The 14542-nt window shown below is 48.3% G+C and overlaps 1 non-coding gene across 1 annotated transcript; it reads left to right on the top strand.

Annotated features, from left to right (window-relative positions):
- The first annotated feature begins 239 nt into the window (after positions 1 to 239).
- LOC135275799 (small nucleolar RNA U3) lies at positions 240 to 456 on the top strand. Its single transcript, XR_010343378.1, has one exon. It is a non-coding gene; the product is annotated as a small nucleolar RNA U3 (small nucleolar RNA).
- Positions 457 to 14542: the final 14086 nt, after the last annotated feature.

The raw sequence follows: 14542 nt of genomic DNA, 5'->3' as shown, positions 1-14542 counted from the left end.
ATTCAGTATTATGTTAATTAAGCCTGTTTTTCAACTTTTTAAATTAAAACAATTTTAAAAAATTATGTTTCCACTTAAAACGTCAAAATATGTTGTAATGTGATAGTATTCGAAAAGATGTTGTTGACAATCTGTATTTCTATTTATTTCCTTATGGAATCAGAAATAGTGAAACTATCTCGCCATCAGTGTAAAGTGTGAGGCGAATGTAGACCCAGCAGAGGCTGGAGCTGAAGGCTAAGACTATACTTTCAGGGATCATTTCTATAGTTCGTTACTAGAGAAGTTTCTCTGAACGTGTAGAGCACCGAAAACCACGAGGAGGAGATACAGCGTTTTCTCCTGAGCGTGAAGTAGGTGATCGGTGTTGCTTTACTGCGACTGCCGTTTACCGTTGATGATCGTTCTTTTTCTCCTTTGTGGAGAATAAGAGGGAGAAAACGCAGTCTGAGTGGTTTTCTTTTTTTAAGATTGTTTAACAAAAGATAATGGTACCTTAGGAAAAGGAAGCTTTCTATCTCGCCAACAAATGTCTTACGCACTCTTGAATTTTGGTGATTGGTGATTCTTCTTTATTGTTTTTTTTTTAGTTTTAATAGATGAGATTCTGTGACCTGTTTTGTTTCTTTTTTTTGTTACAATACCTGTGTTTCCGGTTTTTTACATTTTTTTTTTTTTTAGACGTAGTTTCGCTCTTGTTACCCAGGCTGGAGTGCACTGAGTGATCTCTGTTCACCGCAACCTCCGCCTCCCGGGTTCAGGCAATTCTCCTGCCTCAGCCTCCTGAGTAGCTGGGATTACAGGCATGCGCCACCGTGCCCAGCTAATTTTTTGTATTTTTAGTAGAAACGGGGTTTCACCATGTTGACCAGGATGGTCTCGATCTCTTGACCTCGTGATCCACCCGCCTTGGCTTCCCAAAGTGCTGGGATTACAGGCTTGAGCCACTGTGCCCGGCCGTGCATTTTACATTTTTAAGTTGTGCCGTTTCTTTTTCCCCCAACCAGGCTGACAGATGATCTCTGGCTTACTGCAATTTCTGCTTGATGGGTTCAAGTGATTTTCCTGCTTCAGTTTCCAGAGTAGTTGGGATTTGCAGGCACACACCACTACTCTGGCTAATTTTTTGTGTTTTTGGTAGTGATGGGGTTTCACCATGCTGGTCTTGAACTCATGACCTCGTGAGCGCTGCCTGCCTCAGGCCTCCCAAAGTGCTGGGATTACAGTGGTGAGCCACTGCACCCGGACCTGTTCCTACATTTTGAGCAATGGGACACAGCCAGCAGTGTAGGTGGCTCTCTTTAAAAAAGAAAGTTACAAAAGAAAAATAGTATTCTAATCACTCTTGGGTACGATGCTTCTTATATGTTTCTTTAGTAAAATAAAATCTTAAATCAGCTTTTTTCTTTTTTTTTTCAAGATGGAGTCTCTCTTAGTCACCCAGGCGATTATGCAATGGCCCAGTCTTGGCTTACTGTAACTTCCACCTCCCAGGTTGAAGCAATTCTTGTGTCTCAGCCCCCTGAGTAGCTGGGATTACCTAGGCACCCACCACCACACCCAGCTAATTTTTAATATCTGCTTTAGGCAGCTACCGAGGTTTACACTGGAGCGACGTTAAACTGATTTTTAGTATTTTTAGTAGAGACAGGGTTTTGCCATGTTTACCAGGCTGGCCCTAAAATTTTTTTTTTTTTTGAGACAGAGTCTCGCTTTGTCTCCAGGCGCCAGGCTGGAGTGCAGTGGTGCAATCTTGGCTTACTGCAATCTCCACCTCCTAGGTTCAAGCAATTCTCCTGCCTCAGCCTCCTGAATAGCTGGGGACTACAGGTGTGCACCACCACACCCATCTAAATTTTGTATTTTTTAGTAGAGACGGGGTTTCACCATGTTGGCCAGGATGGTCTCGATCTCTTGACCTCGTGATCCACCCGCCTCAGCCTCCCAAAGCGTTGGGATTACAGGCTTGAGCCACCGCGCCCAGTCCTAAAAGTATTTTTTATAGAGATGGGTTCCCCCTCTGTTGCTCAGGCTGGTCTCAAACTCCTGATCTCAAGTGACTGCCTGCATCAGCTGCACAAGTAGCAGGGGTTACAGGCAGAAGCCACCATCCTCAGCTCTATTTAGGAATGTCTTAGTTCCAAGTTTCAGCAATTATGGATAAAGCTGCTGTAAGCATATATGTGCAGGTTTTTGCATGGACATATGTTTTCAACTCATTTGGGTAGACACCAAGAGGCACGAGTGCTGATCATATGGTGAGAGTATGTTTAGTTTTAGAAGAAGCTGCTTGTCTTTGCTTGGGCTCCATAACAAAATACCACAGACTTTGTGGCTTGAATAACAGAAACTTACTTCTTATAGTTCTTAGTTGGGCAAGATAGCTCATACCTGTAATCCCAGCACTTTGGGAGGCCCAGGCAGGAGGATCGCTTGAGTCTAGGAGTTCAAGATCAGCCTTGGCAAACATGCTAAAAACTCCTCTCTACTAAAAATCCAAAAAATTAGCCAGGCATGGTGGTGGGCACCTATAGTCCGAACTACTCTGGAGGCTGAGATATGGAAGGATTGCTTGAGCCTGAGAGATTGAGGCTACAGCTGCAGTAAGCCATGATGGTGCCACTGCACTCCAGCCTGGGTGACAAGGCCCTACCCTGTCTCAAAAAAAAAAGAACAAAGAAAAAAAGAAAAAGAAAGAAAGACATTTATTTCTCACAGTTCTGGAGGCTGAAAGTGTAAGACCATTCAAGGTGCGGTTGAGGGAGGTTTCATTCTGCTGCCCCTCTCTCGGCTTGTGGATGTGTGCTCACATGGAAGGGAGGAAGGGAGGGAAGGAGAGAAAGAAAGAGGGAGCCCAAGAGTTTGTTCTCAAGTCTCTTCTTCGAGACAGGGTCTTGATCTGTGGCCCAGGCTGGAGTGCAGTGGTGCAATCATGGCTCACTGCAGCCTCGACCTCACACGCTCAAGTGATCCTCCCACTTCAGTCTCTCAAATATCTGGGACAAAAGGCATGTGCCACCATGACTGGTTAATTTTAAATTTTTCTTTAGACATGAAGTCTCACTATGTTGCCCAGTCTGGTCTCGAACTCTTGGGCTCAGGTGAGTCACCTGCCTTGGCCTCCCAAAGTGTGATTACAGGCACGAGCCACCGCTCCTGGCCCTTTCTGGTTTTTTTAGAGACAGAGTCTCGCTCTGTCTCCCAGGCTGGAATACAGTGGCCCAATCATAGTTCACTCTAACCTTGAACTCTCGTGCACAAGAGATCTTTCTCTCTCAACCTTCCAAGTTCCAAGTAGTTGAGACTACAAGCATATGCCACCAAGCCTGGCTAATTTTATTTATTTATTTATTTTTGAGACAGGGTCTCACTCTGTTGCCTAGGTTGGAGTCCAGTGGCCCAATCTCAGCTTACTGCAACCTCAACCTCCTGTAGTCAAGTGATTCTCCCACCTCTGCCTCCCAAGTAGCTGAGATTACAGGCTCGTGCCTCCATGCCCATCTGATTTTTGGGTTTTTAGTAGAGACGAGGTTTCACCACGTTGGCCAGGCTGGTTTCAAACTCTTGACCTCAGGTGATTCACTTACCTTGGCCTCCCAAAGTGGTGGGATTACCTGCGTGAGCCACTGTGCCTGGCCAATTTTTACTTTTTATCTATTTATTTTTTTTAGCTGAAAAAAACCATCTGCATGAAGTTTTTTATTTTTTGAGACGGGTTTTGCTATGTTGCCCAGCAGGCTGGTCTTGAACACTTGGCCTCGAGTGATCTTCCCCTCCTTGGCCTCCCAAAGTGCTGGGATTGTAGGTATGAGCTGCCACACCCAGTCTGGTGCTTTTTACTTTGTTAAAAAAAAAAAAAAAAAAACTGGGAGCCGGGTGCAGTGGCTCACGCCTGTAATCCCAGCACTTTGGGAGGCTGAAGTGGGTGGATCACCTGAGGTCAGGAGTTCGAGACCAGCCTGACCAATATGGTGAAACCCCATCTTTAAAAAAAAAAAAAAATTGGGGGCTGGGCGAGGCGACCGATGCCTGTAATCCCAGTACTTTGCGGGGCCGAGGCATGAGGACCACTTGAGCCCAGGAGTTCAATACCAGTCTGGGCAACATAATGAGACCCTGTCTACACACACACACACACACGCACACATACACTTAGTTGGGCTGATGGTGCATGCCTGTAGTCCCAGCTACTCAGGAGGCTGAGGTGGGAGGATCATTTGAGCCTGGGGAGGTCGAGGTTGCAGTGAGCCGAGATTGTGCCACTGCACTCCAGCCTGGGCAACAGAGTGAGACTCTGTCAGAAGGAGAGGGAGAGGGAAAGGGAGGAGGAGGGGGAGGGGGAGGGGAAGGAGAAAGAGGGGCAGCCGAATGAAACCTTTTTTTTTTTTTTGACAGGGTCTGGATATATGTTTTGGAGGCTGAGGTGGGTGGATCACCTGAGGTCAGGAGTCCAAAATCAGCCTGGCTAACATGGTGAAACCCCATCTCTAATAAAAATACAAGAATTAGCTGGGTATGGTGGCCAGCTCCTGTAATCCCAACTACTCAGGAGCCTGAGGCAGGAGAATCACTTGAACCTGGGAGGCGGAGGTTGTAGTGAGCCAAGATTGTGCCACTGCACTCCAGCTTGGGCGACAAGAGTGAAACTCTGTTTCAAAAAAAAAAAAGAGTTTAAAGGAATTTCTCTATCATACAGCATATGTTGAAAGATGCTTTTGAAGCTGTGAGCAATAGATTTATAACTAACACTTGACAATCAAACTAAACTAACAGTCAAACGACGCTTGATTGGCATTTTGGCATATGACCTCTAGTTATAATTGAGGAGTCCAGCTCTTGGTGAAAAAAAAAAAAAAAAGAAGCCGGGCATGGTGGCTCATGCCTATAATCCCAGCACTTTGGGAAACCAAGGCGGGTGGATCACAAGGTTAGGAGTTCGAGAGCAGCCTGGCCAACATGATGAAACCCTGTCTCTATTAAAGATACAAAAAATTAGCAGGGTATGGTGGCAGATGCCTGTAATTCCAGCTACTCGGGAGGCTGAGACAGGAGAATCGCTTGAACCCAGGAGGCAGAGGTTGCAGTGAGCTGAGATCACACCACTGCACTCCAGCCTGGGCGACAGGGCGAGATTCCATCTCAAAGAAAAACAACAAAAAAAAACCTACCCATGTGACGCTGGGCAGTGACAAAAGCTTTCCCTGGTAGGCCTCTGGGGGCAGGTGCCCTCTGCACACCAACTAGGGGTACAGCCAGGGCACAGCAGCCTCTGAAGGGATCTGCAGTCACAGGCTCAGCCCCCTGGTGGGTCTTCGCACACTGGCACACCAGGCCCTGGGGTCCTGCCTGGGTCTCTTTGTCCAGGCTTGGGCAGAGGTCCTCAGGTGCCTCTGTGGAGCCCTCCTTGTTGAGGAGAGGAGGGGAAACCTTGACAGTGCTTTCTCTGCTCTGACTCCGTACCAGGAGTTTCCCCTCTGAGCCTTCCCCCTTGGTACCCCTATCCCTGGGTTCACAACGAGGGATCCTTTCGTTGGGGCTCCCTCTGCAGAGAGACACCCCATGTCTGTGCTGATTCACCTGACCTCCACTGTGCACCAGTCTGAGAATGAAGCAGGGAGACGTGGTGTCTTCTCAGTTTTAGCCTCTTGCTTATTTGCAGTAAGTGATGAGAGGCTTCCCGCTTTCATTCTGGGCTTGTTGCTTTCATTGGCTACTGTGATCCCTGAGAGCTCACCTCTCTTCCTCCCAGCTCAGGTGAGCTGCTGACAATCGTATTCTTGGTCCACCCTCGTCCTCAGAATGCTGTGGCTTTGCTGTAGGGTCTTCTGGCATGAAATGTTGCTATGGAGAAGGCTGAGGGCCACCTGGCTTCCCCGCCCCCACCTTGGTACATGACCTGAACTTTCAGTTTGGGTACGGGAAGAACTTTTTCCTTATTCATGAAACTCTACTGGGACATGTTCCTCTTGTTACGCACACATTTTCTGTACTAAATTTTTCTGGTATGTGGTATGTCCTTAATATCAACAATTCAGTTCTTTCTTTCAGGGACTATTTCCTGTTACATATGTGAAAATCGTTTTTCTTTTTCTTTTTTTTTTTTTTTTGAGACGGAGTTTCGCTCTTGTTACCCAGGCTGGAGTGCAATGGCGCGATCTCGGCTCACCGCAACCTCTGCCTCCTGGGTTCAGGCAATTCTCCTGCCTCAGCCTCCTGAGTAACTGGGATTACAGGCACGCACCACCATGCCCAACTAATTTTTTGTATTAGTAGAGACGGGGTTTCACCATGTTGACCAGGATGGTCTCGATCTCTTGACCTCGTGATCCACCCGCCTCGGCCTCCCAAAGTGCTGGGATTACAGGCTTGAGCCACCGTGCCCGGCCTGAAAATCGTTTTTCATATTCACTGTTGGATTCTCTTCTTCAGGGACACCAATTATCCTTCTTTTGAATTCTTTTTTGTAGTCAGGGTCTCAGCCTATTGCTCAGGCTGGAGTGCAGTGATGTCATGATGGCCCACTGTAACCTTGACCTCACGGGCTCAAGCGATCCTCCCGCCTCAGCCCTCACCCAAGTAGCTGGATTACAGATGTGCACCACCATCCCCAGCTAATTAAGCAATTTTTATTTTTTATTTTTGCAAAGACAGGGTCTCAATATTTTGCCCAGGCTGGTCTGTAACTCCTGGTCTGAAGGGAACCTCCCATCTTAGCCTCCCAAAGTTCTTGGATTACTGGCATGCGCCACTGTGCTCACCTAGATTATTTTCTTTTATTTTGAGACAAGGTCTTGCTCTGTTGCCCAGGCTGGAGTGCAATGCTTGGCTTACTGCAGCCTCCACTTCCCAGGCTCAAGCGATTCTTCCACCTCAGCTTCCCGAGTAGCTGAGACCACAGGTGCACACCACCATGCCTGGCTAAATTTTGTATTTTTGGTAGAGATGGGGTTTTGCCGTGTTGCCCAGGCTGGTCTCCAACTCCTGGGCTCAGGGGATCCTCCTGTCTCGGCCTCTCAAAGTGCTGGGGTTACAGGTGTAACCACCTCAAAGGCCTGGATCATTCTTATCACTCTCTTTACTTGTGACTTTTTTTTTCTTTTTCTTCTTTTTTTTTTAGACAGTCTCTCACTCTGTTGCCCAAGCTGGAGTACAGTGGTGCAATCTCAGCAAACTACAACCTCTGCCTCCCAGGTTCAAGCAATTCTCCCGCCTCGGCCTCCCAAGTAGCTGCCACCATGCCCAGCTAATTTTTTAGGTATTTTTAGTAGAAACGAGGTTTCACTATATTGGCCAGGCTGGTCTCGAACTCCTGACCTTGTAATCCACCCGCCTCAACCTCCCAAAGTGCTGGGACTACAGGCACCCACCACCACGCCTGGGTAATTTTTGTATTTTTAGTAGAGATGGGAGTTTCACCATATTGATCAGGCTGGTCTCAAACTCCTGACCTTGTGATCCGTCCGCCTCAGCCTCCCAAAGTGCTGGGATTACAGGTGTGAGCCACCGCGCCCGGTTATTTTTTCCAGTCAGAGCACTGGCGAGGAGTTTGCTGCTGTTTGTGGTGTTGCTTGCCTCCAACTGACTGGGTTTGTGCTTTTTTCTTTGGTTCTAATGTCTAGGTTGGCCCTAATCAAGTGCAAGCCCCATGCCGTTTCTCTTCGCCTTGCTCACAGGTGCCTTGGGCATCTCTGCCCACACTGCCCATGGGCTTTCCCTTGGGAGGGCCCTGCCATTCCCTTCCCTTCCACTGCACGGGGAGGGAGGGCTTTTTTCCACATCTTGAGTCCTGAGAAGGACCCCAGACCCTGGCTTGACCCTAGCATGGGAAGCTTTCCTCTCTCTCCTGGCTCCTCCTGCTGTGCCCCTAAGGCCCTGACCTCTGCCCCTCCCTTCTAGGTCACTCTCATAAGCCCCTGCACAGACTCAAATATCAGGCAAGAGAGCCCACCTTCTAGCTCTCAGTCTCAAGATGGGAACGGACTGGAAGGAAGCGGGACTGGGGTGCTGAGAACACAAATCTCAATCACGCTCAGTGAAGTGTGGCTTCAGGCCTAGTGACTATTTGATGTAGGGATTGTAGGAATGGGGGAGGGGTGGGGGTTACTTTTTGCAGGGGAGTCCAGGATCCTACATGAGCAACTCGGCAGGTGAGGGACCCGTCAGGAGAGGAGATGGAGGAAGCTGAGTAGAGGACATGGGAGGAGGATCGGTGAAATGATTTGTATTGGGGCTGTTGTTCATCTGAAGAACGTCCAGGAGGTGGCGCCCAAGAGGCATTTGGGGCTCAGAGAAGAGGTCAAGGGTGGACTTGTGGAGTGGGAGAGGCTCTTGGGATTGCAGGAGTGGTTCCTGAGCTGTGATCCGCACTGTCCCCCAACTTACATGCCCAGAAAAGCCAGGCTTGGGTAATAGTGGGATCTCCTGCTCACCCTCAAAGGACCAAACTGGGCAGAACTCAGGGCTTCCTTTTCAGGATCCAAAGTTAGGGTCAGACGGGGGCCACCCTGGGGCCACCCTGGAGGGTCTCTTAGCCCTGGAAGGATCTGACTGACCATAATGAATGAGTCTTTTCACTCTAGGAACACCGAGGTGTTCCAGAGTACAGCTTGGTAGTGCCAGGAGCCAGCAATGAGTCCACTCAATGGAGCTCAAGGACCAGCATGGGCAGGCAGCAGACAGGGTCCTGGGGTCATCAAGACAGCAGGCATGGCTTCCTAGCTATCCTAGGGAGGGGAAGGGGCTCTCGTTGTGGCTTCAACTTGCATTTCCCTGATGACAAATGAGGCTGAGCATCTTTCATGAGCTGGGAGCCATCTGTAGACCTTATTTGGGGAAAAGTCTTTTAGCATCCTTTGTCTCTTTTTTTTTTTTTTTTTTTTTTTTGAGACGTAGTCTTGCTCAGCTGCCCGGCTGGAGTGCAGTGGTGCAATCTTCACTCGCTGCAACCACTGTCTTCTGGGTTTAAGCAATTCTCCCGTCTCAGCCTCCTGAGTCGCTGGTATTACAGGCACCGGTCATCATGCCCAACAAATTTTTGTATTTTAGTAGAGGCTTGAACTCCTGACCTCAGGTGATCCGCCCGCCTCAGCCTCCCAAAGTGCTAGGATTACATGCATGAGCCACCATGCCTGGCCCCTTTGCCCATTTTTAAATAGGGTTGTTTGTGTTCTGCTATTGAATTCTATGAGTTCTTGTATATTCTGGATATGAGACTCTCACCAGATTTTTGATTTGCAAATATTTTCTTCTATTCTATAGGTTGTCTTTTCACTTTCTTTTCTTTTCTTTTTTTTCTTTTTGGAACATAGTCTTGCTCTGTCACCAGGCTGGAGTGCAATGGCATGATCTCGGCTAACTGCAAACTCCGCTTCCCAGGTTCAAGCAATTCTCCTGCCTCAGCCTCCCAAGTAGCTGGGATTACAGGCGCACACCACCACACCCAGCTAAATTTTGCATTTTCAGTAGAGACTGGGTTTCACCATGTTGGCAGGATGATCTTGATCTCTTGACCTTGTGATCCACCCGCCTCAGCCTCCCAAAGTTTTGGGATTACAGGCGTGAACCACAGTGCCCGGCCTGCCTTTTCACTTTCTTGAAAGTGTCCTTTGATGAACAAAAGTCTTAATTTTGATAAAATACATTTATCTTTTTTTCTTACTTGTGTTTTGAGTATCATATCTAAGGTTCCATTGCCAAATACAAGACATGAAAATGTACCCCTACGTTTTTTATTTTTCTTTAATTATCATTATTTGTTTGTTTGTTGTTTCTGGTTTTTATTCTTTGAGACAGGGTCTCGCTCCGTCGCCCAGCCTGGAGTGCAGTGGTGCGATCTCAGCTGACTGCAGTCTTGACATCATGGACTCAAGTGATTCTCCTGCCTGGGCTTTCCAAAGTGCTGGGATTACAGGCACGAGCCGTCACACTCCGCCGATTTTTATTCTTTATCCATTCTAGAGCCTTTGCAATTCCATATGAATTTTGAAATCAGCTGGTGAATCCTGTCAGTGAATGTTTTCTTTCAATTACTATATTTTTCTTCCTTTCTCCTTCCCTCCCTCCCTCCCTTTCTCTTCCCTCCCCTTTCTCTCTTTCTTTCTTTCTTTCTCCTTCCTTCCTTCCACCCTCCCTCCCTCCGTCCCTCCCTTCCTTCCTTCCTTCCTTCCTTCCATGAAGTTTCACTCTTGTTGCCCAGGCTGGAGTGCAATGGCGCAATCTCGGCTCATTGCAACTTCCACCTCCAATTTTCAAGTGATTCTCCTGCCTCAGCCTCCCAAGTAGCTGGGATTACAGGCGCCTGCCACCACATCTGGCTAATTTTGTATTTTTAGTAGAGATGATATGGTTTCACCGTGTTGGTCAGGCTGGTCTTGAACTCCTAACCTCATGTGATCCACCTGCCTCAGCCTCCCAAAGTGCTGGGATTACAGGGGTGAGCCACCGCGCCCGGCTATTTCAGTTACTATAGTTTTCAACTCCATAATTTACATTTGGTTCTTTTTTTATAATTTCAGTCTTTTTACTGGTATTCCCTACTTGATAAAATGTTGTCATCATACATTCCTTTCTTTCTTTAGTCACGGTTTCCTTTAGTTCTGTGAACATATGTATAATGGCTACTTTAAAGTCTTTTTCTTTTTAAAACCACCATCTGGAGAATAAAGTCTTTTTCTAATAAATCCAACATGTGGTCTCTCACAGGCCGTTTCCTTTGCCCAGATTTCCCCTGATATATGGGTCATGCTTTCCTGTTTTTTTGTTGTTGTTGTTGTTGTTGTTGTTATTGTTTTTTGCATGCTTCATTTATTTTGTAGGAAACTGGACATTTTAAATAATATATGTAGCAAATCTGGATATGAGTTTCCCCTGACCTGGGCTTGTTATTATTTTCGTGTTTACTCGTTTAGTGACTGGCTGGATTATTTTAGTGAAGTCTATTTCTTCCCTACAACGTTCATCTTCTGCTCTTGTTCTCAGGGCGGCCCCGCCTGGGGTGTGCCTGAAGTTACCCTGGGGTGACAGTGGTTTTGGAGGGGCTTTCTTTCTTTTTCCCTGACCATACCCAGCTGTTAAGCTATGCAAATTTTATCTTCTTTTTCTTTTCTTTTTTTTTTTTTTGAGACAGAGTTTTGCTCTTGTTGCCCAGGCTGGAGTGCAATGGCACGATCTTGGCTCACTGCAACCTCTGCCTCCTGGGTTCAGGCAATTCTCCTGCCTCAGCTGGGATCACACGCATGCACGAGCATGCCTAGCTAATTTCTTTCTTTTTTTTTTTTTTTGAGATGGAGTTTTCTCGTCTCAGCCTCCTGAGTAGCTGGGATTACAAGCACCCACCACCACGCCTGGCTAATTTTTGTATTTTGTATCCCAAAGTGCTGAGATTACAGCATGAGCCACTATGCCTGGCCCAAGCTTCCAGCTTCTGATGGCTCCTCATTTCAGGCCCCAGCGTCTGCCTCATTTGGGGTGCTGCACTCCTCAAGGGTCCTCTCGGTCAAGTCCCATTTGTGGGGTCATCTTTGGTCTCGTGGAATCGGGGTAGATTTATCCTCTAACGAAGCTTTGCTGCTCACCTCACTCCATTCCCTGAGCTCACTGTACAGTAGGCAGCCCAGGCTCCCAGCTCTGGCCTGAGCCACCCTGGGCGTGAGTCCTCCGGGTTGAGGCCATGCGGTGAAGGAGTTGCAGGCATGGTTTGGCCCTCAGGCCTGTCTAGATTTGAGCCTCAGCCCTGACACCTACCAACTGTTGGTCACTTACCTCTTTGTAAGGGACTTGGCAGAGAACAAATACTTCTAAAACACATAAAAATAAACCAGCCGTCTGTCCCACCAGCCCCAGGGGACACACGTTCAGCTTCATAAGGGGAAGTCTCTTCCCCTCATGTGGCTGGAAGCACCTCAAAACTGAGGTGGGGGCAGATCCCCACCCCTCCATTGCATCATTCTGAGGCTTTGAAACCTCGGCTGCATCCAAGCCGGGAAGAGCCACCTTATAACATCCTGTCACCCTTGGGGTCGGGGGCAGCCAGAAGGCAGGGGTCTCTGAGTATAGGGCAGCATGGAGGAGCCCTGGAATGGGGCTGGGTGAGGTCAGGGCCGGCTCCATCCTGCCTGGTTGGCTCGGGGACTCTAGAGAAGTGGGGGGCAGCTGTCATCCTCAACTTTTTTTTTATTGAGACATGGTCTTATTCTGTTGCTCAGGCTGGAGTGCAGTGGTGCTATCTCAGCTCACTGCAACCTCCACCTCCTGGGTTCAAGTGATCTCCCATCTTAGCCTCCTGAGTAGCTGGGACTACAGGTGCACACCACCACACCTGGCTAATTTTTGGTTTTGTTTTTGGTAGAAATGGGGTTTTGCCCAGTACTTCCCATTTGATTCATTCATAGTTCTTCATCTATTATTGATATCTACATAGAGACATGGACATGAATATAGAAATGTGAAGATGCTCTGTCCACTAGAAAATATATTTCTGGCCGGGCACGGTGGCTCATGCCTGTAATACCAGCACTTTCGGAGGCCGAGGCAGGCAGATCACAAGGTCAGGAGATCGAGACCATCCTGGCCAACATGGTGAAACCCTGTCTCTACTAAAAATACAAAAATCAGCTGAACGTGGTGGCTGGTACCTGTAATCCCAGCTACTAGGGAGGCTGAAGCAGGGGAGTCGCTTGAACCCAGGAGGCAGAGGTTGCAGTGAGTGAGATCGTGCCACTGCACTCTAGCCTGGTAACAGAGTGAGCTGGTAACTCCAGCTCTGTCTGCGAGAGGGGCTGGAGGCCACGGCACGGCAGTAGCAGTGAGCTCACCTCACACCCTGATCAATCCGAGTTCCAGAATCCCATCTGACGCTACAAATCCCATCCTCTCCCTCCTCGGAGAGATGACTGATTCCAGGGATGGAGCAGGAAACATTCCAGGTGAGTCGTGAACATAGTACTGGCCAGAAGGTCAGGCCATGTTCACAGAATGACATGGCCGTGTGGAAAGGATGAGGAGCCAGCTTGAAGGAGACCCTACAGGCTTAATCAGGGGCATTTTGAGCACCAGAATAAATGTGATAATATTGGATTATAATCCACTGGCTAAAATATGAAGTCGTGAGTCCATATTGATATAAATGAAGGAAGAAAAACTTCTTTACAGAAACAAATGTGACTTCACACAGATTGACCCAATGTCCATGCAACAGCACAGGGCTTGCCCTGGTTTTCCTTCCCCGTTGGAGTCTCCCTTCTTCCCCAGGGCGAACCCTGGTTCCAAACGATAGAGCTGTGCCTGTCCACTTGTGCTCTATCCTGCAACACTTGCAAAACAGTTTCAGAATTGCCACACCGACGCCACTGCCCATAACAAACCCACTACGGAAAGGTAGAGATTCATTTACAATTCTTTCTTTCTTTTTGAGAAGGAGTCTCCCTCTGTCACCCAGGCTGGAGAGCAATGACGCAATCTTGGCTCATTGCAATCTCTGTCTCCTGGGTTTAAGCGATTCTCATGCCTCAGTCTCCTGAGTAGCTGGGATTACAGACACGCGCCACCACGCCTAGCTAATTTTTTGTATTTTATTTATTTATTTATTTATTTTACAGATGGGGTCTCACTATGTTGCCCAGGCTGGAGTGCAGTGGCTATTCACAGGCGCGATCCCACTACTCATCAGCATGGGAGTTTTGACCTGCTCCGTTTCCGACCTGGGCCGGTTCGCTCCTCCTTAGGCAACCTGGTGGTCCCCTGCTCCCAGGAAGTCGCCATATTGATGCCGAACTTAGTGCAGACACCTGATCGGCATAGCGCACTACAGCCCAGAACTCCTGGGCTCAAGTGATCCTTCCACCTCAGCCTCCTGAGTAGCTGGGACTACAGGCGTGCGCCACCATACCCAGCTAATTTTTCTATCTTTAGTAGAGACGGGGCTTCACCATGTTGACCAGGATGGTCTTGATCTCTTGACCTCATGATCCACCCGGCTCGGCCTCCCAAAGTGCTGGGATTATAGGCATGAGCCACCGCGCCCGGCCAATTTTTTGTATTTTTAGTAGAGATGGGGCTTCACCATGTCGTCAGGCTGTCTCGAACTCCTGACCTCCAGTGATTCCCCCTGGCTCGGCCTCCCAAAGTGCTGGGATTACAAGTATGAGCCATTGCACCCAGCCTACAATTCTTCTGGACCTCAGGATTTAAGTCTCACCTAAGGTGCCCAGTGTTTAAACCAGAAAAGGTACATTTTGAGCTGGGCTTTGGTGGATGAATAGGAGTCTCCTGGGTGCAGAAAGAGAACACCAGGCAGAGGAACTGCATGTAGAAAAGTCCAGGGTTGAAATGAGAGTGTGATGTGGCCCCTTGCGGTGGCTGAAGCCCAGGGTTTGTTTAGAGTGAAGGAGATGACAGAGGATGACAATGGGGGCTGTTTGTAGGGGCAGATGGAGGTGGTGGCTCGCAAGGGCCTTGAGTGCCAGGGGCTAGGGCATTACAAGAGGCACAAGGGTTTAGGAAAAGTTGGAGGATCATTGGCAAATTGGTGAATTGGGGGCCAGTA

Source organism: Aotus nancymaae, unplaced genomic scaffold (genome assembly GCF_030222135.1).
Source record: "Aotus nancymaae isolate 86718 unplaced genomic scaffold, 86718_ANA_hifiasm-v0.15.2.pri h1tg000018l, whole genome shotgun sequence".
NCBI lineage: Eukaryota > Metazoa > Chordata > Mammalia > Primates > Aotidae > Aotus > Aotus nancymaae.
Note: the sequence above shows the minus strand (reverse complement) of the source record. Positions and strands in the feature narration are given on the sequence as shown.